General features: G+C 36.5%; 1 protein-coding gene across 1 annotated transcript in view; it reads left to right on the top strand.

Annotated features, from left to right (window-relative positions):
• FTO (FTO, alpha-ketoglutarate dependent dioxygenase) overlaps window positions 1–22,860 on the top strand; it is a 244,836-nt gene that overhangs the window by 135,065 nt on the left and 86,911 nt on the right. The gene's annotated exons all lie outside the window — the stretch shown is intronic.

The following is a 22,860-nucleotide window of genomic DNA, read 5'->3' as shown; positions in this document are numbered from 1 at the left end:
TTCGTTAGAGCTTTTAAATCTGCCAAGTCAACTTATCAGTGATAATTTTAAAAAATACTTCCCTGTCTGTATAAGTTTTTAGTAGTGAGAGTTTTTTCTAGTTTTGAATTTGTTTTCTTCTCAGGAACAGCTGACCTCACAATGGGACTTTTCTCTTCACTGGTCATTTAGTTCATTAGGAAGCAATATTTCAGCTGTGGTTAAGCTAACCGAAGCTGTGGTGTTTTTGGGGCTTTGCTTTTTGCTTCTGTGTTGTAAGTTTTTTGTTTTTTGAGTTTCTACTTGTTTTCCGATGCACAGTGTACAAACAGTATTCTTTTTTACTCACAAAGCTTCTCAGGGTTTATTCTCTACTTAGCTCTAATTTCAGGGTATATCTCATTCCTAACTGCCTGGGGAAATCTACTCATATGTTGGTTTTGGAGCCAGGAAGAACCAGCGTTCAAGCCAAGTATTTATGATAAGAGTTAATTTCCAGTTAATTGGGTATTTGTAGAGTCCTCTACATTCCAGGTACTGTGTAAGGTTCTAGTTGAGATTTTGGAGGTGGGTAATTTTTGGTCCTTGCCTTTTAGATATTTACAGTATGGAATAGCTCTTTAGGCTGTTGCTCATTGAGTGTTTTCCAAATCTCAGTGCTTTGCATTTCAGCTTCGAAGTTTTTGTCATATCCACACACTACTTAAACAATTATTTGCATACTCTTTCTCTCTAAATAAACTAATTTTTTAATCTTTCACTGAAATGAATTTATTTTAAAGGGAAATTTTTATACCACTATCTTAAATGGAAATCCAGTATCACTTGACACAATTAGAAGTGTTTTATAAATATAAATCTAGAGAAACTAAAACAGTATTAAGTGTCTGTTACTTTTATTTGCTAGATCCTGTGTCTGAGTCCTGTTTGTTGTTAAAAAGAGGAGATTAGTAACTGTTAGAGAGATGTTACCCATGTCAAGGTAACAATCTGAGACTTTCTCCTTCATGTCTGCAAGAAGGTTGGAAGATTGTTGTGGAGGGACTCCTTCTCCCAGTGTGATTCAGTGGAATTTAGTGTGTCCCTTTACCTCTTTTATTCTTCTCATGGGGTGATTCCTGTATTTGTTGAACACTTATCTAAGTAAGCCCTTAGTTTCTTGCCTTCCATTTGTATGCTGCCTTACAGTTTACACGTCAGTTTCAGAAGTAATCTCAATCTTCTTTGAGAAGAAAGATGGCAGAGATTGCTCTTAATTCTCCCAAGTTCACTTAGTTACTATGAGGCAGAGCAGGGACCAGAATGGTTTGCAGTCTTCATATGCAGTGCTTTTCCCATTCTAAATGGGTTCATTTTGATCTGATTCTGATACACAGAAATCTCCCTGTGGGAATGTATTTAGTGTTAAGGTTCTCTCTTCCCTTCTCTCTCTTGCCTGACCTCAGGGACTAGCTTTATATTCTAAAGTTCCTATCCTCTCATTCAGTGTCAGTTATAGGTAAACATTATTTCATTCTTAATATATCACACAAATGTGGACATTTGGCTTGAGACTAAATTAATAGGTATTAAATTCAACCAATAACTCACTTTCCTTTGGATACTTTGTTTAGGAGTTTCTATTAGCAATTTGCATCTTTAAAAGAAATGAAAGTCAGAATGGTGTCTTTTAAAATAACTATTATTTTAAAAAAATGTATAAAAGTAGTAAATTTACATTGTAAAAGTTCAGCTATATTCTATTATTTGATAACATCTGATGCGTTCTTCTCTGATTTAAAAAAGCAACATATGCTCATTGTAGAGAAAAGAAACCCCGGAAAGTATAAAATGAAAGAAGAATATAAAAATCAGGTTCATGCCTGATTTAGTCTATTTCTTTTCAACCTTTTTCTATACATATATGTGTCTGCAGTTTTAGTAGTAGTATGAATAAAAGCCACATTTATTGGGGACTAATGTCAAGAAGAAATTGAGGGTAAATTTATGTAGTTCCTTAGCCAAAGTTATACAGCTAGTAAGTAAGAAGCATGGATTGTATAATACCTTGTCACTTTATCTCACTTGGGGTCTGACACCCCATGTCAGGCAACCCCTCCTTCCCCTACATGGAGCCATCCTCATCCTACTCAAATGTGATTCCTGCTCTGGGCTTTTGTGCCCTTCTTGTCCCACCTCAGTGTAATTCCTCTGTCCCACCTAATGGCTTTATCACTAAATTGGTCAGGAAGGGAAGAAAAGAAGGAGATGACCATGTTCTGTTTATTTTTCTTTTCCATTTCCTTTTAAAGTCACATTTTTCTTGGGGTTTAAGAAATGGATTAATAATAAAAATATTAAAAGTTGTATTATTCATTTGACTTACATCATATCATGAATATATATTGTAAAATATACATTAGGTTCCTTCAGCTATTGTATGTGATAAACAGACTAACTTAGTGTTATTATTTTATAGGAGCAAATGTTCAAGATATAAAACCTCCTGATTTCCCACCTCCTGCCTTTAGACATAGGTGGAATAGTTAGTATCCTACTGAACTGTGCCAGGCACAGCACAATGTACTCCAAAGTCTGCAATTAAAATATATTTTATTAAGGTATCATATTTGATTTCTAAAATCTAAATTCTTCCGTCTCTTCTTTTATAAAAATTAAAAAATTAAAAGCAGTATGGTCTCATGCTGCCGTTTCTCTTTTAAATCAAAAGTGCACAAGGAGACCCATGAAGGGACCTCAGCCCTGTGCTGATATCTGAAATCTGAACTTCATAGCACTTATGAAAAGGAAACAGTTTAGCTCAATTTATAATAATATATTGGTCTGCAGAGGAAGTGCAGACTGAACCCTGCTGTCTCAAGTAAATACTTCAGGGGTGTCTGATGGGGAATGTGTCGGGTGCCTGTAATAAATCCACTGCCCATGGAAGTGAGTGAAGGCCCTGCTGGCAGCGCCTGAGGACACGCTTAACTGGGGTTGTCACGGTTTTACTTTTAAATTGGAATCTTTGCCCTAATCTCAGAGTTAGACATGACCAGATTTGCAAACAGATTTACAATTTTCACTAATTTACCAACCAGTACCTCAAAACACACTTAGAGAAAAAAATATACTCTGGTCTTTCTCAGAGTAGGATGATTTACTTTGCCACAGATGTTTTCCATAGACTGAGTGTAACCAGGGAGTTAGGGACTTAAAAGTGGCTTGGAGACAAACTGGGTTTGTTTTTTGTAGAACAGATTATACAGTTCAAGGGACATCAACACAATTATGTTCATTAACCAGGAGCTGGGTGTGGAGGTGAGATGTTTCAGAACAAAAGTGAGTGCTAGGTAAATGTTTGGGGCAAGCCCCCTTTTTCCCCCCTAGTTTACTGTTATTATTTTTCACATGTCACTATTCATGACTCTGTCCCCTCTGCTCTCTTTACTTTTGTTTTCTTAAACCCAACTAAATCTCACTTCCAAATGTCTGTTGTTACTATAACAATCAGCTGTTTCAAAGTCTCAGTTGCCAAGTCAAAATTCCGCTGCAAAAAAGAAAGAAGCAATTTAAATAGAAATATATAGCTTTTTTGGGGGGGGGGGTTTGCTTTACCTCACCAATAGTTTAGGGTAGAGGAATGAAGAGACCATGGGATTTTCTGTCAGTCGAACAGTTTCCAGACTCACTACAATATCTGTCGGCTATGTGTTGTTAGCTGCTTTCTCTGTAAACTGGGTGCTTAATGATATTTCTACCCCAGTGTTTTTGTGAGTACAAATAAGAAGGTATATGGGAAAGTACTTGGCAAGCTAGAATTTGAATGTGCAGACATATTGTGAAGATTGAGGCTTGTGCCACCGTGTATTGGTGAGCAACTGAGGCGAGTGATAGAAGAATGTCGAATGCTGTGTTTTATCCTGCTTTGTGCTTGAAGTTTTGTCAGCCTTGCACTGTTCTATATTTATATTTGACACACAAAGAAACTACAAGAAAGGGAAATCTCACCAATTGATTCTTAAGGGGGAGATGAATTAACAACACCTGACCATTGGTGAATCAGAGCCCAGTGGTAATCAGTCTTACTTTGGTTGAGTCTGACTTTACTTATAGAGCAGTTTTAAAAAATAGATTAAGTTCACCTTCCTTGAAGTGCCTATGGCTTAGGCAGTAAGACGTAGAGCACTGTGAATGTTTGATGTGGTCTAACCCCAAAATATGCCTTGCTTTTATTTTTTGAGTCAAAATGGCCACTCTATAGTCCCGTGAGCAGGAAGAACAGAAATGCCTCTCGGGTGTTTAAATTTCCTTAACTGGGAGCTCCCTTGGGACTTAACTTGGAAACTGTGTTATCTTTGTAAATCCTCCAGGTGTCCCTCAGTCTTGCCCTGATTTAGACATTTTATTCATAGGCAAGGGCTTTTGTTATTTCTTCCTCTGACTCCATTCCCTTCCTCCCCTAAGCTCTGACTGACCATCTGAAGTAAAAAGTACATATAATTTATGGCTTAATCATAAATTTAAAAATAATTATACTTTATTACCTCTCACGGGTCTTGAAATGTAGGTGCTATGTTCTGCTTTCTGCCGAGGCAAGGTATAATACAGAAACAGCAATAAATTATAACTTCAGGCTGCAGTCAGTAAGCTTGAGGAATTGCCATTTAAGTGGAAAGTGCTTGAACAGCCAAATGAGCACCTGTCATGTTTATTTTCACTTTGAAAAGTAGAAACATGACAGTATAGTTTCAACTGCTTGTCCAATGTGAACTTCTAGTGTTCTTGCTATCTTCTCAGCAACTGTACTATTTGCTACTTTTGTTCATTTTTTTTTTTGGTATGGATGAGGATGTTTCTCTCTACTCCTGAAATTTTAACTCAAATATATGCTCCTAAATGCTGACATTCTCAAACTTGCACTTTTTGACTTGATACCTGAATTTATTTTTATTTAGTAGAATTAGGGAGAGGGCCATGCCTTGTGGAATTTGCTCTGAGGATAGGGATCTGAGTATGTTCCCAGGTACTTGAAAGGCTTTCCTTCTCTCTTAAACTTACTTTGTGCATTCAGGCATTTGCTCTTTTCTGTATCATTTATGTCTTGAACTTTACCTGAGATGCATGCGATGAGTGCCTACTGAGCGTGTACTGTGCTACAAGCTTTGATGTATTTTGTTTACTCCTCATTACATGACTATCAGGTAGTAATCCTCTCTCTCCAGCACTCATTGTTTTCCAGAAAAGGAAATTAAGAGGGATTGATTGCTAATGGGTACAGGGCTATAAAATTTCTCTAAAATTAGTTTGTGGGTGATTGTTACATAACCATGTGAACATACGAAAATACATTTAATTAATATACTTTGCGTGAATTGTGTGGTAAGTGAATTAGATCTTACTAAAACTCTTTTCAAAAAAGAAGCTGAAGCTTAGCGTGGTATGATACCTTGTTAAAGGTGACATATCTGGTGAAGCTTGTGTTTAAATCTAAATTTTTCTGAGACCAAAGCTGTTCTTTCTTCCACTGACCCATGCTATCTCTACTAATTATATAGTCGTGATATCCTTTTTCATTAAAAGTGTAGGAAAAAATGACTTGAACAAGCAATAGATGAATATGCATGTATTCTCATTCAAACATTGTGGAACTAAATAGAGTAAAATGTGGAAGTTCTGTTTTACCTTGCTCATCTATCAGTCCTATTGTAAGCATTTATGTGTAGTTATGTTGATATGTTGCTTTTTAAAAAATAATAAATTGGGCTTTATTATACATGTTGCTATAATGTTTACTTTTTTACTTAATGTGCCCCAGGCATTTTTTTCATGTCATGACTTCATTCATATTAGTATTATTGTTATAAAAATAATTCATATACTAGTTAATAAAAATTCAAACAATTGAGAAAGATCTAAAATGGAAAGTGAAAAACTCCATTTACCTCCAAGTTTCATTCCTTAAAGGTAACTACTTTTCACTGTATTTGCATTTTGTTCTTCGACATAACTCTTAATCATATGCTTATACTGTACTTCTGTTTCTTTATCTAACTACCTTAAGTACTCTTGGTTGTTTATCCACTAAAAATAATGGAATTAGCTTTCTTACACTATCTCTCATTCTTGATAAATTTTGCTAGTTAACATTTAACTTTTTTTTTTTGGATTGGAATTAGAGTGAAATTTTATTAACACATGTCAGACTTTTATTTATGCTAACACATACATAGAAAAGTAATATTTATCACTGTGCCAAGGGACTTACATTTTTGGGGGTGTTTTAAAGTTTATTTTAAAATTGTGGGGTACAGTCCAGGGTTAGATGTACAAATATTCATTGTGCAGGTACCCTTGTTGATGAGGTGTGCCCCCCCTTCCCCAGGCAGTTTCCCACTACTGCCAATCCCACCTCCCCACAGCTTTTTTTCTTAATTGATTATCTTTAGAACCAATTTATAGGTAACTTCTCTTGATTTGATATGCAAGATGAGGAATTAAACTTCTCTTTCAGCCATATCATTATTTTGACATTTTTGAGGTCTATAACTTTACATATAGATCTGTAATTTTTATAAGACTAGCTTGCTTTCTCTATAGGTTGATCTGAAATTTGAATGCAAGTACTATGCTATATAAGTGTTGACTGCAGAACCAGATAGAATGAGTGGATAAACAGAACATGTAATCTGCTGTAATCATTAAACTTGTGTCAATTGATAAGGAATATTGCAAATGTCAGGTCAAGATTTTATATTTCATAAAAGACTCAGAATCTCGCTACATTTTAGCTTGCTTTGTATTTGGACCATGACTTTATGTGTAACTTTCTCTACTTGTAATTTATAATTACCTATATTTGTTCTTTATTCTTATTGATAGAAGCATGCTTTAGTAATGTTTCTGTCATTAAATATTTTGTCATTAGATATTTTGTAATATGACTTGTTAAATGTTTGATAAATACTGCCTTCTTCAAACCCCATCTTGCACAGTTATCATACTGGGCTTTCTTCTCAAAGAGCACTTTAACCAATTCTGTTTTCACTTGGATCTCTTGTGTTTCTCTTTCCTACAATTTTCTAAAAATCTGAATATATTTTAGATTCCAAAAGTTAAGGATTGTTTTAGCTTTGTATCTGCTGTAGCACCTAACACAATATTTTGAACATGCAGATGCTTACTTAGCGGTCATTGAATCATTGAACTAAAGAGTGAATAAATGAACCAAAGATTGGATTTTTCGTTTCATGGTTATATACCTTGGTGATACAGGCAAAAGGAAATATTTATTCTGTCCTTAAAAACTCTTTGCTTAGAAAGAGTTTTAAGTCCCTCCCAAACAGATGGTCATTCACCTAGTACTCGGAGATCACCAGGGACAGAGTTTGGAATCTTTCATGGTAGCCTATTCCTTTACACAGTGACTCTTGCTTGATTATCTTATATCTAGTATAAATAACCATGTGACCTCATGGAATTTTATAAGTTGACAATATCTGGATCAGTCTGTGCATTCTCTTCTAAATCTTTTTTAAGAAAACCAAATAAAAATAGTATGTTGGTTACTTTTAAGCTGAGGATGGATGTTTTACTATGAATTTTGAGATATTTCTTTTATCTTATAGTTCATTCAATTAGAGTCACATTGTATTAGGGTAATTCTGCCTCTGACTTAGATAAGCGGAATTTTTCTCATTGGCTAGTAGTCTTAATATAACTTCTTTGGCTGTCTATGTATAAAATATAATTTCTAAAAGCATGAGCCATAGAAAATATTTTTTAGGTCTTTAATCAGGTTGTATATCCTGTGTATATTATTTGACACTTCTGTAAAAACAGTAGAAGAATGACTGTGAACAATCTTCTTTCAGTTGATTTTTTTTTTGAGTTGGAGTCTCACTCTGTTGCCCAGGCTGGAGTGCAGTGGCATGCTCGTGGCCACCGCAGCCTCAACCTGCTGGGCTCAGCCTTCCAAGTTGCTGGGAACTATAGGCATGCGCCACCACGTCTGGCTAATTTTTTTACTTATTGTAGAGATGAGGTCTCACCAAGTTGCCCAGGCTGGTCTTGAACCCATGGGCTCAGGCAATCATCTCACCTCGGTCTCCCAAAGTGCTGGGATTATAGACGTTAGTCACTGCGCCTGGCTCAGTTGATTCTTATTGAAGGTTTGAACTCAGGACTAGCTGAGTAATGTGTTTGACTTTCCTGATTCGGTGAGTCCCTACAGCAGGTTTCAAGGTCAGACTATATACCTCATGCAGGAAGATTCATTGGACTTTGTTTTCTGAATATCCTGCTTTTTTAAAAAGATAAACAGTTTAGTCCTTGGTTAATTCATTATAGTTGTTTTATAGTCTGTCCTATAATTGGTTAGGGTATAAATCTTTTCCCTTTTTTTGTTCACACTGCTCTCTCCACCTTGCTGTGTTTGTCCCTTTATCTGGTATGTGTGTAATGTAGTATAGGCTCGCTCTTAAGTGAACCTGTACTATATTATATATAGTTTTAGATCGCACAAAGCACATATTTGAACATATCTATTATGTTCAAGGCATTTGAACATAATAGATATGTTCAAATGCCTTGAACATAATAATAACTTACCACATATTTGGAGAGAGCATCCTTTTTTCCTCCCCAGGTATTCGCCAGAAACCATAGATATTTTTCTCAGTAGCTAATGGAAAGTTTGTGAGATAAGAGTGAATAAAGAGGGAAGTCAAAAGATATAGGAAGGAGCAGAAATGAGAGGTTTGAGTGACTTCTTTTGTTTCATTCATTAACTTTAAGTGGAAAGTTGTGGCCCCCACAGTTCACTAGAACTGTGGGCAGAAATGATGGATCTGCATATACAAAGGGGGAAAGGAGAAAACTACTTCAACTGTTTTGACAACCCAACCTCTGTCCTTTCTCATCTTTCTATTTCCTCAACCGCTATGCCCTGTGGTCTCTTGGGAAGAGTTAGGAGTTGGAAGAAGAAAAAGGAAGGGTAACATTTGCCAAAGCGAGATTGAAGATTTTTTTGCATATTTAGAACACAAAAATGAATTATTAACCTCAAGAATCTATTCTCTTCAAAGCCCCAAAACAAACTAAGCATTCCACAAAAGTTAATTTTAAAAAAAGAAAGAGACAGGGGAAGCTATGTACCTTGAGGCTGTACTTGTTTTTATAAAAGAGTTTTACTCCCATAGAAAATTATATTTAGGAGAAGATTTACAAAACTAACCAAAGCTCTTACCACCTTCACTGATGGCTGTGTGCCATCTTATTTATCTGGTGAATGAATACCTCTTTTCTAAGAATCTCTTCATTGAACATTTTCATTTGAAACTTTAAAACATAAAGATACTTAAAAAATTTTGTATTGCTAAGTACAAAAGTAATGTCACCCAAAAGATTCAGTCGGTTTTAAGATGTATTCCAATTTCAGATATGTGAAATATGAAGACAAATATATACCTTGGAATTGATGAAATATGGCTATGCTCATTATAGAGGATTTACAAACTATAGAAAAGTGTAAAGAAGGTTTAATATTATTTATAACTATTTGGACTAATTCCTGTTAGTGTTTTTTTATTTTTATAAAATTAATATCATATTATTAAAATAATTTGCCTCTTCTTCCCCAGTACTTTTATATTTTCAGCATTTTTTTCTTATTAAGTAATCCTTGAAAATGTGATTAACAACTGGTTTAAAAGTTTATCTCTTACTTTCAAGCAAGATGGCAGAACAGGAATTTTCAGCACTTGTCTTCTTGCTGAAACATCAATTTGAACAATTATCCACATGCAAAAATACCTTTAAAGAGCTAAGAAATCCAGGTAAAAGTTTACAGTACCTGGGTGCAGCACAGAATTAAAAGAAAACACATCGAAGAGAGTAGGAAGGACAGTTTCAAATTACCTGGCTCATGTCTCCCAAGCCTGGGCAGCACAATGTCAAGAGGGATACCCTTTATGTGGGGTAAGGAGAATGAAGTCAGTACCCAGTTTCTCTGTGGACCAGGCAACAGGCCCACCCCAGTGAACCGTAGTGGTAAGATGAACTCATAGACCAAGGCTCCCAACTGGTTTCTGCAGACCCAGAATCCAGGCCTACCACAGTACCTGGCATGCCACCATGGATTCAGGCTCAGCATCAGCTCTTGAGGCCTCAGGATTAAGACCTGCCATTATGGACCCAGTCTCCAATGGACCCAGAGTCCAGGCCTAACACACTAGATCCTGGTACTGGATTGACAAACATGTACCCAAACTCCAGGCCTTCCTCTGTAGACTTAAGCTTCAGATACATGCTAGCAGCAGGATTAACCTGGTGGACCCAGTTGTGAGGCCTACCCCAGTAGACCCAGGACCTGGGCTCATACAAACAGGCCATATTTCCAGGTGGGTCCTTGTGGACTCAGGAGGCAGACTCACCCAGGTAGAGCAAAGCTCTGTGCCTTCCCCACTGGATGCAGGTTCCAGGCCCATCTCAATGGACCCAGGCCCTAGGCCTGACTGCCTGTTGATCCAAGCACAAGACCAGTCTACCTGAGGACTCTAGCAGCAAGCCTGCCCATGAATTCTGCTAGATAGCCCACCCACAGTCTTTGAATAGGCTGACTAATGAAGAGATTTCCCTGCTGAAGCTATTCTGTAAAATCTGGAAGAGGTTTCTACTTCTTCAGAAGTGCAGACATTAAGATAAGACCACAAGATCATGAATAATCAGGAAACATGACCAAGGGAGCAAAATGAAACACCAATAATTGACCCCCAAGAAATGGAGAACTACAAACTATCTGATGGATGTAAAATACTATAACCGTTTTGAAGCCCCGTGTGTGTGTGTGTGTGTGTGTGTGTGTGTGTGTGTGTGTGTGTGAGAGAGAGAGAGAGAGAGAGAGAGAGAGAGAGAGAGAGAGAGAGAGAGAGAGAGAAATACCATACCCAGCAAGGCTGTCCTTTAGAAATAAAGGAGAGATAAAGATTTTCTTAGACAAACTAAAGCTGTGAGAGTTCCTCATCTCTGGACCTACCTACAAGAATTACTAGTTAAAATGAAAAGATCCTTAACTAACAACATGAAAACATATGAAACTAAAATTCACTGTAAAGGTAAAAATATACCTTATGAATACTCTAATACTGTAATCATGGTACATAAACTACTTTAGAATTTCATATCAAAATTTAAAAAATATTTTAAATATTGCTACAATAGTTTCTAATGGATACACAGCATGTAAATTATGACATAATAAAATGTGAGGGGAGAAGATAAATTATAGTTTTCACATGCAGTCCAAGTTAAGTTCTTAGCATAAAGTAGACTATTATTACTATAAGATGTTTTATGTAGGCCTCACAGTAACCACAAAGATAAAGCATGTAGTAGATACACAAGAGGTGAAGACAAAGGAATCAAGTCATACCACTATAGAAAATCACTAAAACATAAAGGAAGACAGCAAAAGAAGAAGAACAACAAATGAACTACAAAAAAAAAAAATTTTTTTAAATGAAAATAGTCTTTACCTACCAGCAATTACTTTAAATGTAAATGGATTAAGTTATCCAATCAGAAGACATAGAGTGACTAAATGAATTGCTTAAAAAACATGAAACTGTGCGGCCTACAAGAAACACACTATGACTAAGGATGCATAAGCTGAAATTGAAGGGATTGAAAAAGATATTTTATGCAAATGGCAACTGAAAGAGAGCAGAAGTGGCTACACTTTGTCAGACAAGATAGACATTTAGTCAAAAACTGTCATATGGGCCAGGCACGGTGGCTCAAGCCTGTAATCCCAGCACTTTGTGAGGCCAAGGCGAGAGGATTGCCTGAGCTCAGGGATTTGAGACCAGCCTGAGCAACTTAGTGAGACCTCGTATCTACAATAAATCCAAAAATAAGCCAGGCATAGTAGTGTGTGCCTGTAGTTCCAGCTACTTGGAAGGCTGAGGCGTAAGGGCCACTTGAGCCCAGCAGGTCAAGTGGCTGTGAGCATGACACTGCACTCCAGCCTGGGCAACAGAGTGAGACTCAAACAAAAAAAAAGCAAAAACAAAAAAAACCCCAAAACGATAACAGTCATTATATAATGATAAAGTTATGGTTAAATTTATCAAGAGGATATAACAGTTGTAAATACAGTCGACTGTTGAACAACTCAGATGTGAACTGCATGGGTCACTGTATACACAGGTTTTTCTTTTATTTATTACACAAACACAGATTGAAAATGCAGTATTAGCAAGCTGCCAAACCTGTGTATTTGGATGGTCAACTTTTCATACATGCAGATTCTGCAGAGCCAGCAGTGAGACTTCAGTGTGTACAGATTTGGGTATACATGAGCAGACCTGGAACCAATCCCTTGCTATAGCAAGGGACGTTGGTATCTTTGCACCCAATAGTGACACCTAAATATATAAGGCAAACATTAAGAGTACTGAAGAGAGAAATAGTAATATAATACTAGATGACCGAGCTTGGTGGCTCAGCCTGTAATTCCAGCGCTTTGGGAGGCCGAGACAAGTGGATTGCCTAGCCCGCAGGTTTGAGACCAGCCCGAGACCTCGTCTCTACAATAAATAAAAAATTAGCTGGGCGTGGTAGTGTGCACCTGTCATTCCAGCTACTTGGAAGGCTGAGGTGGAAGAACCGCCGGAGCCCAGCAGGTCGATGCTGGGGTGGCTGTGAGCATACTACTGTACTTCAGCCTGGGCAATGGAGTGAGATGCCAACTCAAAAAAAAAAAAATAGTAGGGTAAGTTGAGTACCTCACTTTCATCAACCAAGAGATAATCCAGACAGAAAGTATGCAAGGAAACAGCAGTCTTGAACAACGCCATAGACCAAAAGAGCCTAGCAGACATATACAGAACATTCCATCCTACAGCAGAACAATGCACGTTCTTTTCAAACGCCTGTGGAACATCCTCAAATATGTTAGGCCAGAAAACAGTATTAACAAATTTAAGAAGACTGGAATCATATCATGTACTTTTTTTTTTTTTTTTTTTACCACAGTGTCATAAAATTAGGAATTAATAACAGGAGGAAAATTGGAAAATCTACAAATATATCGAAATTTTCCTGAACAACCAGTTTGTCAAAAGGGAAATAAAAAACTGTTTTGAGACAAATGAGTGTGGAAACACAACATTCCAAAACTTATGAGACATAGAAAAAGCAAAAATAGACATATGGGATCAAACTATAAAGCATCTGTACAGCAAAGAAAACATCAATAGAACTTAACATATTTTGTGAGTAGATCTTAAATGTTCTTAGTGTGCACACACACAAACACAAAAGGTAACTGTGAGGTAATGGATATGTTAATTAGATTGATCTGGATAATTATTTTACAATGAATGTGTATATCATACATTGTAAATATATAACATTTTTCTTCGTCAGTTTATATTTCAGTAAGCTTCAAAATTTTTTTACTTGACAAAAAATTCTCTACCTTTGTTATTCACTTCATTTTTTTGATATTACATGTATTGCTATAGTGAACATCCTTGTACATATATCTTTATTTCTATAGGAAAAATTGTAAGAAGTGGCATGCCTTAGTTAGGAATTAGGGTGTGGACATTTAAAAACTGTACATATCCTATTGTCAGACTATTATTCCAAAAGATTGTTTTCAATTTACATTCCCACCTGCAGTGTGTGATCATTGATTAATTCCATCAGCTTACTTTCCTGTAGTCTAGACAGTGCTAGGCATTACAATTTTTAAAAATTGATGGGTAAAAATAACATGCTTCAATTTTTAATTTATTTATGAGGTTGAACATTTTTTAGTTTTTTTTGGCCATTTGTATACTTCTTTCTGTAAATTTTTGGTTGATTGTATTTTGCCCATTTTTTTGTTGAGATGCTAATATTTTTATTTTTAACATTTACCTTCTGCCCACTTTCCAGGTATATATATTTTTTATTTTTTCACTATATTTTAAATATTTTATTATTTTAGATTCGGGGAATACACATGTGTATTTGTTACATGGATATATTGTGTAGTGGTAGAGATTGGGTCTCAGGTGCCCCTTTCCCCATGTAGTGAACTTTGTGCCCCATAGGTAGTTTCTGAACTGTAACCGCCCTTCTACCTCCCCCATTATCGGTGTCCCCATTGTCTATAATTTCCATCTTCATGACTGTTTAGCTCCCACCTATGAGTGAGAACATGTGACTTTAGAGTTTCTGTTTCTGAGTAAGTTTATTACGAATGATGATCTCCAGTTCCACCCATGTTGCTGCAAAGGACATGATTTCATTTTCTCTTCTTATGGTTGCATAGTATGCCATGGGTGTACATATATCACATTTTCATTATCCAGTTATCAGTTGATGGGCATTTAGGTGGATTCCCTGTCTTTGCAATTTCCGATTGTGTTGCGATGAACATGTGGGTGCAGGTGTCTTTTTTATATATATAGCAACCTCTGTTCTTTAGGGTAGATACCTAGTAGTGGGATTGACTGGGTCAAATGATAGATCTACTTTTAGTTCTTTGAATAATCTTTATACTGCTTTCCACAGAGATTTTACTCATTTACACTCCCACCAACAGTGTGTAAGTGTTTTTTTCCTTTTCTTTGCATCCAAGCCAGCATCTATTGCTTTTTCTTTTGTTATTAATTGCTGTTCTGACTGGTATAAATTTGTATCTCATTGTGGTTTTTAATTAACATTTCCCTGATAATTAGCAATATTGAACATTTTTTCATATGTCTGTTAGCTATTTGTATATCTTCTTTTGAGAGATGTTTGTTCATGTCTTTTGACCACTTTTTAATGGGGTTTGCTTTTTTCTTACTGATTTGTTTGAGTTCTTTGTAGATTCTGGAAATAGTCCTTTGTCAGATGTATAGCTTGCAAATGTCTTCTCCCATTCTGGTAGGTTGCCTATTTGCTCTGTTGATTATTTCTTTTACTGTGCAGAAACTATTTAGTGTAATTAAGTACCACTTACTTATTTTTTTTTTTATTTGCATTTGCTTTTGGGGTTTTAGCCATAAATTCTTTGCCTAGGCTGATGCCCATAAGAGTTTTTCCTAGGTATTCTTCTAGTATATTTATGGTTTCAGGTCTGACATTTAAGTATTTAATACATCTTGAGTTAATTTTTGTATATGGGGAGAGATAGGGATCAAGTTTCATTTTTATGTATGTAGCTATTCAGTTTTCCCAGCACCGTTTGTTGACTAGGGTGTCCTTTTCCCAGTGTATGTTTTTGTCTACTTTGTCAAAGATCAGTTGGTTGTAGGTATTTGGTTTATTTCTGGATTCTCTATTCTGTTCCATTGATCCATGTTTCTGCTTTTGTATCAGTACCATGCTGTTGTGGTTCCTACAGCCTTGTAGCATAATTTGAAGTAAGGTAATATGATATCTCCAGTTTTATTCTTGGTGTTTAGGATTGCTTTGGCTATTCTGGCTCTTTTTTGGTTCCATATGAATTTTAGGATTGTTTTTTCTAATTCTGTGATAAATGATGTTGGTAGTATGATAGGGAATGCATTGAATCTGTAACTTCCTTTGGGTAATATGGCTATTTTAATAATGTTAATTCTAATTCTTGATCATGGGATGTTTCTCCATTTGTTTGTGTTGTTTGCAATTTCTTTTGTCAGAGTTTTGTAGTTCTCCTTGTAGAGATCTTTTACCTCCTTGGTTAGGTATATGCCTAGGTATTTTAGCTTTTTGATTGTTATTATAAATGGAATTGGGTTTTTGGTTTGATTCTCAACTTGGTCACTATTGGTGTATAGCAGTGCTACTGATTTGTGTGTGCTGATTTTGTGTCCTGAAACTTTACTGAATTAATTTATCAAGTCCAAGAGTCTTTTGGAGGAGTCTTTAGGTTATCTGGATATAAGATTATATAGTTGGCATACAGAATTAGTTTGATTACTTCTTTTCAAATTTGGATATCCTTTATTTCTTATTCTTGCTTGACTGCTCTGGCTGGGACTTCCAGTACTATGTTGAATAGTAGTGATAAAAGTGGGCATCTTTGTTTTTTTCCAGTTCTGAGGGGGAATGGGTTCATCTTTTCTCCATTCAGGATGACATTGGCTGTGGGTTTGTTGTATATAGCTTTTACTATTTTGAGGAATGTTCTGTTTATGCCTGTTGTACTGAGGGTTTTCATGAAATATGCTGTATTTTATCAAATACTTTTTTCTGTACCTATTGAAATGATCATATGATTTTTGTTTTTAATCCTGCTTATATAGTGTATCACATTTATTGACTTGCATGTGTTTGGTCAGTCTTGCATCCCTGGGATAAAAGCTACTTGGTCATGGTGTAGTATTATTATTTTTTTTAATGTGCTTTTGACTTCAGTTGGCTAATATTTTGTTGATGATTTTTACATCTATGTTCATAAGGGATATTGGTCTATAGTTTTCTTTTTTTGTTGTGTCTTTTTCTGACTTTGGTATCAGAGTGATATTGGCCTTGTAGAATGAGTTAGAGAAGATTCTCCCCTCTTCAATCTTGTGGAATAGCTTCAGTAAAATTAGTACCAGTTTTCCTTTGAAGGTCTGGCAAAATTCAGAAGTCCATCAGGTCATGGACTTTTTTTTGATGGGCTACTTCTGATTACTATTTCAGTTTCACTACTCATTATTCGTCTGCTCAGGGTTTCTATTTCTTCCTTATTTAAGGTTGAGGAGTTGTATGTTTCTGAGAATCCATTTCCGCTAGATTGTCTAGTTTGTTTGCATAGAGGTGTTCAGAATAGTCTCAGATGATCTTTTGAATTTCACTTGTGTCAGTTGTAATGTCTCCTTTTTCATTTCTGATTGAGCTAATTTGAGTCTTCTGTCTTCATTTGTTAATTAATCTGGCTAGTGGTCTATCAATTTTGTATATCTTTTAAAAGAACCAACTTTTTATTTCATTGATCCTTTGTATTTTTATTATTTCAATTTTTATTTAGTTTTGTCCTATTCTTCATTATTTCTTTTCTTCTGCTAGCTTTGGGTTTGTTTTGTTCATTTTTTTCAGTTCCTTGAGGTGTGATTTTAGGTTGTTGATATCTTTTAGTCTTTTTTTTCCATAATAAAAATATTTTTTATTATGGTTTTGTGGGGTACAGTTAAGGGTTAGGTGTACAATTATGTTTCATTCAGGCACCCTGTTGATAAGAGGTATTTCCCCATCCCCAGACAGATATTTGCTACTGTTAATCCCATCTCCCTCCGCCCCCCATAGTTTCCCAGTACCGTCAGTCATTTTCTTATAGTATTACATTGGATGTTCAAGGTCCATTATATGAGTGAGAACATGTGATACTCGGATCTTTGTTTCTGTGAGAGGTCACTCAGTATTGTAGACTCTAGTTCCATCCAGGTTGCTGCGAAATTCATGATTTTGTTCTTTTTTATGGCTGCGTAGTATTCCACTGTGTATATGTACCACATTTTTTTAATCCAGTCCTCTTTTGATGGGCAGCATGGTTGTTTCCAGGTTCTTGCTATTGTGAACAACACTGTGATAAACATACGTGTGCAGGTATCTTTTTATAGAGTGATTTGAGTTCTTCAGGGTATATTCCCAGCAGGGGGATTGCAGGGTCATATGGAAGGTTGATATTTAGAGCTTTTAGGAATCACCACACTGCTTTCCACAGAGGTTGCACTAGTTTACACTCCCACCAACAGTGTAGAAGTGTTCCCTTTTCACCACACCCTCTCCAGCAGCTGTTATTTTTTGAGTTGTTGATGATTGCCATTCTGATTGGAGTTAGGTGGTATCTCAGTGTGGTTTTGATTTGCATCTCCCTGATGATTAGTGAGGTTGAACATTTCTTCATGTGTCTGTTGGCTGCTCGGATGTCCTCTTTTGTGAAGTGTCTGTTCATATCTTTTGCCCATTTGATAATGGGGTTGTTTGTTTTTTTCTTTTCAGCACGTTTTAGTTCCTTGTAGTTCCAGGATGTTAAGCCTTTGTCAGACCTGGTGTTGGAAAATTCTTTTTCCCAGTCTGTAGGCCGTCTCCCTGCTCTCTTGATGGTTTCTTTGGCCTTGCAGAAGTTTGTCAGTTTAATAAGGTCCCACTTGTCTATCTTCTCTCTTATGACCTGTGGGTTTCGGGTTTTGTACAGGAATTGGATGCCAGTTCCGATTTCCTTGAGAGTATTTCCTTCCTTTTCTAAGATTCTTATGGTTTGAGGTTTTACATTTAGGTCTCTGATCCATTTGGAGTTAACCTTTGTGCATAGGGATAGATAGGGGTCCTGTTTCAATCTTCTGCATGTGGTCAGCCAGTTTTCCCAGCACCATTTACTGAATAGGTTCTCCTCTCCCCAATGGTAGGTGGTGGAGGCCTTGTCAAAGATGAGTTGGTTGAGAAATTGAAGTTATACTTCTGGAATCTCAATTCTATTCCATTGATCTATATGCCTGTTCCTATACCAATACCAATCTGTTTTGATGATTGTAGCTTTATAGTAAAGTTTGAAGTCTGGTAATGTGATACCACCTGCTTTGTTTTTTTTGCTGAGGATTGTTCTGTCTATTCTTGGACGTTTGTGTTTCCATATGATTTCCTGTGTTGTTTTTTTCTAGATCTGAGAAGAATGTTGCTGGTAATTTGATGGGTATTACATTAAATTTGTTGATTGCCTTAGGTAAGATGGACATCTTCACAATGTTGATTCTTCCATCTATGAGCATGGGATATTTTTCCACTTGTTTGTGTCATCTTTGATTTCTTTGAGCAGTGTTTTATAATTTTCATTGTAAAGGTCTTTCATGTCTCTGGTTAGGAAGATGCGGAAGGTATTTCATTTTTTTTGGTGGCTATTGTGAATGGAATTGTGTTTTTTATTTGGGTTTCTGTTTGTTTATAAGGAGGCTTTTGACAGATTATCTTGGGTTTTCAATCTACACAATCATATCATCTGCAAAGAGAGAGAACTTGACTTCCTCTTTTCCTCTTTGGATACCCCTGATTGCCTCCTCTTCTCTGATTGTTCAAGCCAGGACATCCAATACTATGTTGAACAGGAGGGGTGAGAGTGGGCATCCTTTTCTTGTTCCAGTTTTCAGGGAAAATGGTTCCAATTTTTGTCCATTTAGGAGTATGCTGGCTGTGGGTTTCTTGTAGATGGCTTTTACTATTTTGAGGTATGTTCCCTGTATGCCTAGATGTTCAAGGATTTTTATCAAGAAGGGGTGCTGACTTTATCAAAAGCTTTTTCTGCATCTAATGATATGATCATGTGGTTTTTGTTTTGACATCTGTTGATGTAGTTAATTACATTTATGGTTTTACGAATGTTGTACCAGCCTTGCATCCCAGGAATGAAGCCTACTTGGTCATGATGGATGATTTTTGAGATGTATTGCTGAATTCCGTTTGCTAGGATCTTGTTGAGAATTTTAGCATCTATGTTCATCAAAGATATTGGCCTGTAGTTCTCTTTCTTTGTTGGATCTTTACTTGGCTTGGGTATCAATGTGTTGTTGGCTTCATAAAATGATTTGGGGAGAATTCCATCTTTTTCAATTGCCTGGAATACCTTCAGTAGGATTGGTATCAGCTCCTCCTTAAATGTCTTGTAGAATTCTGCTGGAAAGCCATCTGGACCAGGGCTTTGTTTTGGAGGAAGTTTTCTTATTACGTAGTCGATTTCCTTGATTGTTATTGGTCTATTTAGGGTCTCAATTTCTTCTTGTTCCAACCTAGGTAGGTTGTGTGATGTCAGAAAGTCCTCCATTTCCTTAAGGTTTTCAAGTTTGTTTCCATACAAGTGTACGTAGTAGTCTCTAATGATCTTTTCTATTTCTTCATGGTCAGATGTGACTTCATCTTTTGTGTTTCTGATTGTGCTTATTTGGATTTTTTCTCGTTTTTTCTTGGTCAGTCTAGCTAGGGGACCATCGATCTTGTTTATCCTTTTGAAGAACCAGCTTTTTGTTTCATTAATTTTTTGTATTATCTTTTTGTCTTCTATGTCCTGGATTTGGGCTTTTATTTTGGTGATCTGGATTCTTCTGCTGAAATTAGGATTTTTGTGGTCTTGCTTTTCCAGCTTCTTTAGGTGGCTTGTTAGGTTGTGAATTTCTGTTCCTTCCATTTTCTTCATGTGTGTTTGTAGGGATATAAATTCCCCTCTTACCACAACTTTCAAGGTGTCCCAGAGATTTGGGTAAGATGTTTCTTTATTTTCATTTGTTTCCAGGTATCTTTTGATCTCTGTTTTGATTTCATCATTGACCCAGGAGTTGTTTAGCATCATGCTGTTTAGTGTCCATGTCTTTGTGGGTTTTGGGGGGACTTGGTTGGTGTCAATGTTTATTTTTATTCCACTGTGGTCCGAGAAGGTGCATGTAGAATTTCGGTCCTTTTAAATTTGCTTATGCTTGATTTTTTACCAATTATGTGGTCAGTCTTAGAATACGTTCCATTCGGTGATGAGTAGAATGTATATTCTGTGGTCTTTGGATGGAGTGTTCTGTAGGTATCAATTAAGTCCATTGGTTCAAAGTCACATTGAAGTTCCGGATCTCCTTGCTGATTTTTTGTCCTGATGATCTATCTAGGGTTGTGAGTGGGATATTAAAGTCCCCAGTTATGATGGTGTTAGAGTCAATATCTTTCTTTAGTTTTCCTAGAAGTTGCTTTATGAAAGTTGGTGCACCTATGTTGGGTGCATATATGTTTAGGATAGATATTTCCTGTTGATGGATTGAGCCTTTTATCATTATGTAGTAGCCTTCTGTATCTTTTTTGATCTTTAATAGCTTGAAGGGTATTTTGTCTGAAATTAAGATCGCTACTCCTCCTTTCTTTTGTATTCCATTTGCCTGAAAGTTTGTTTCCCATCCTTTTAATTTGAGGCTGTGGGTGTCCTTTCTAGTGAGGTGAGTCTCTTGAAGGCAATAGATTGTTGCCTGATGATATTTTATCCATTTTGCCATTCTGTGTCTTTTCAGTGGTGCATTTAGTCCATTCACATTTAGGCTAATAATTGAAATGCAAGAGTTGATCCCTGTCATAAGGTTCTTACAGAGTTGTTCCTGTTTGTTTGTTGTCTTTCTTTGGGTTTTGGATTTGGTTCATGTGTGTTTTTAATCTTTTGCCTGTATTCTTGTGAAGAATGCTGTTGTTCTTTTTTCTTTTTCTTCTGTGTTCAGTACTTTCTTAAGTGTTTCTTGTAGAGGTGGTCTGGTGGCAGCGTAGGTTCTTAGGGATTGGATATCTGGAAAAGATTTCAATTCTCCCTCACTAATGAAGCTTAGTTTGGCTGGGGAGGTTATTCTTGGTTGAAATTGTTTCTCTTTTAGAACTTTAAAGATAGGGCTCCAGGCTCTCCTAGCCTGAAGGGTTTCTGTGGATAAATCTGCTGCTATTCTAATTGGTTTTCCCTGGTAGGTAGTCTGGCTTTTTTCTCTTGCTGCCTTTAGGATTTTTTCTTTTATAGCTACTTTGTTTAGGTGAAATATTATGTGTCTGGGAGTTGGTCTTCTCATTTGTTGTCTTGCAGGCGTTCTCTGAATATCTTGTGTTTGAATTTTTTCATCCTTGATGAGATGAGGGAAGTTTTCTTGAATGATTTCATGAAATGTTTGTTCCAGTGTGGCTTCTGTTTCTCTCTCTGCTTCAGGAAGCCCAATTACTCTTAGGTTTGGTCTCTTGAAATGATCATTCATCTCTTGCAGGTTTTGTTCTGTCTTTTTGAGCTTCTTTTCTATGCTTTTGGCAGTTTGGGTTAGTTCTGTGTTTTGGTCCTCAAGCTCTGAGATTCTTTTTTCTGCTTGGCTAATTCTGCTTTCCATGTTTATTAGTTTGTTATTTATTTTCATCACAGTATTCTTTACTGCTGTTATTTCTAACAACAGCTCCTTCCTATTTTCCTCTTTTCTCTCCTCAATTTTTAAAATTCTCTCCATGAATGTTTTGATGTCTGGGTTTGTTGCATGTAACCAGTCATTCTGGGGGCTCTTCATTGTTTGTGTTCCAGAATCTGTTTTCTCAGTGTCTGATCTCCCAGGGGCCTGTGTGAGACCTATATTCTTCTTTTGGTTTTTCTTCATTTGTGCAGTTTTTCCCCCTCCCTACTTTTTCCTTCCCTCCACGTCACTGTCTTCTTTAATTCTGTTATTCAGGGGTAGAGGGATTGGTTTTACTTCTGTTTGTTCAATCTCCTATTCTTTATGTATGCCCTCTTACTTTGTTCAGTTCTGGGGTTGCACTGTAGGTTGGGGTGGTCCTTTTTGCAGTTTTGAGATTTACTTAAGGGGGGAGTTGTGATTCAAAATCTATCTGCAGGTCCTGGTACTCACTGACATGTGTATGGAGATTCTGGGACCCACTTCCCACTACCTTGGAATCTGTCCATGCAGTAGGGCTGTAGGTTTACTCCCTGAAATAAAATGTGGTTAGCAGAGGGAAGAGAATGGAGCAGACAGTGGGTTGAAGAGGGGAGTGGAGAGATAGAGGAGTAAGGGGGGAAACAAATGAGTGCGCCAACAAATAGGGAGAGAGGCCTATACTGAAACAGATAAAAACAATAGACCACAGCTACAGACGAACCAACTCTCATACAAAAAAATAAAAAATAAAAATAAAACATATAGTGATGCTAACATACAAGCTAACCAACCACCTTGTTAGTGTGCTGTTCCTCCACACAAAGATATGGTTTGCAGAGAGAAGAAAAGAGAAGAAAAGGAAAAGGAAAAAAGAAAAAAGGGAACAATACAGTAGGAATAGAATTAAGTCATTAAACTAATAGAATCAATGAAGCACACTCTGAGACATTTCGTTTAAGTCCAATGTCCTTTCAGGTCTGATTTCTAGTTTTCTTTTCAAGCTGGTAAATTAGTTTGCAGTTAGGGTCTGTTGCCCCTGATCTAC

Source organism: Carlito syrichta, unplaced genomic scaffold, assembly GCF_000164805.1.
Source record: "Carlito syrichta isolate Samal-C Ts95f unplaced genomic scaffold, Tarsius_syrichta-2.0.1 Scaffold309768, whole genome shotgun sequence".
In the NCBI taxonomy this organism is placed as follows: Eukaryota; Metazoa; Chordata; class Mammalia; order Primates; family Tarsiidae; genus Carlito; species Carlito syrichta.
Note: the sequence above shows the minus strand (reverse complement) of the source record. Positions and strands in the feature narration are given on the sequence as shown.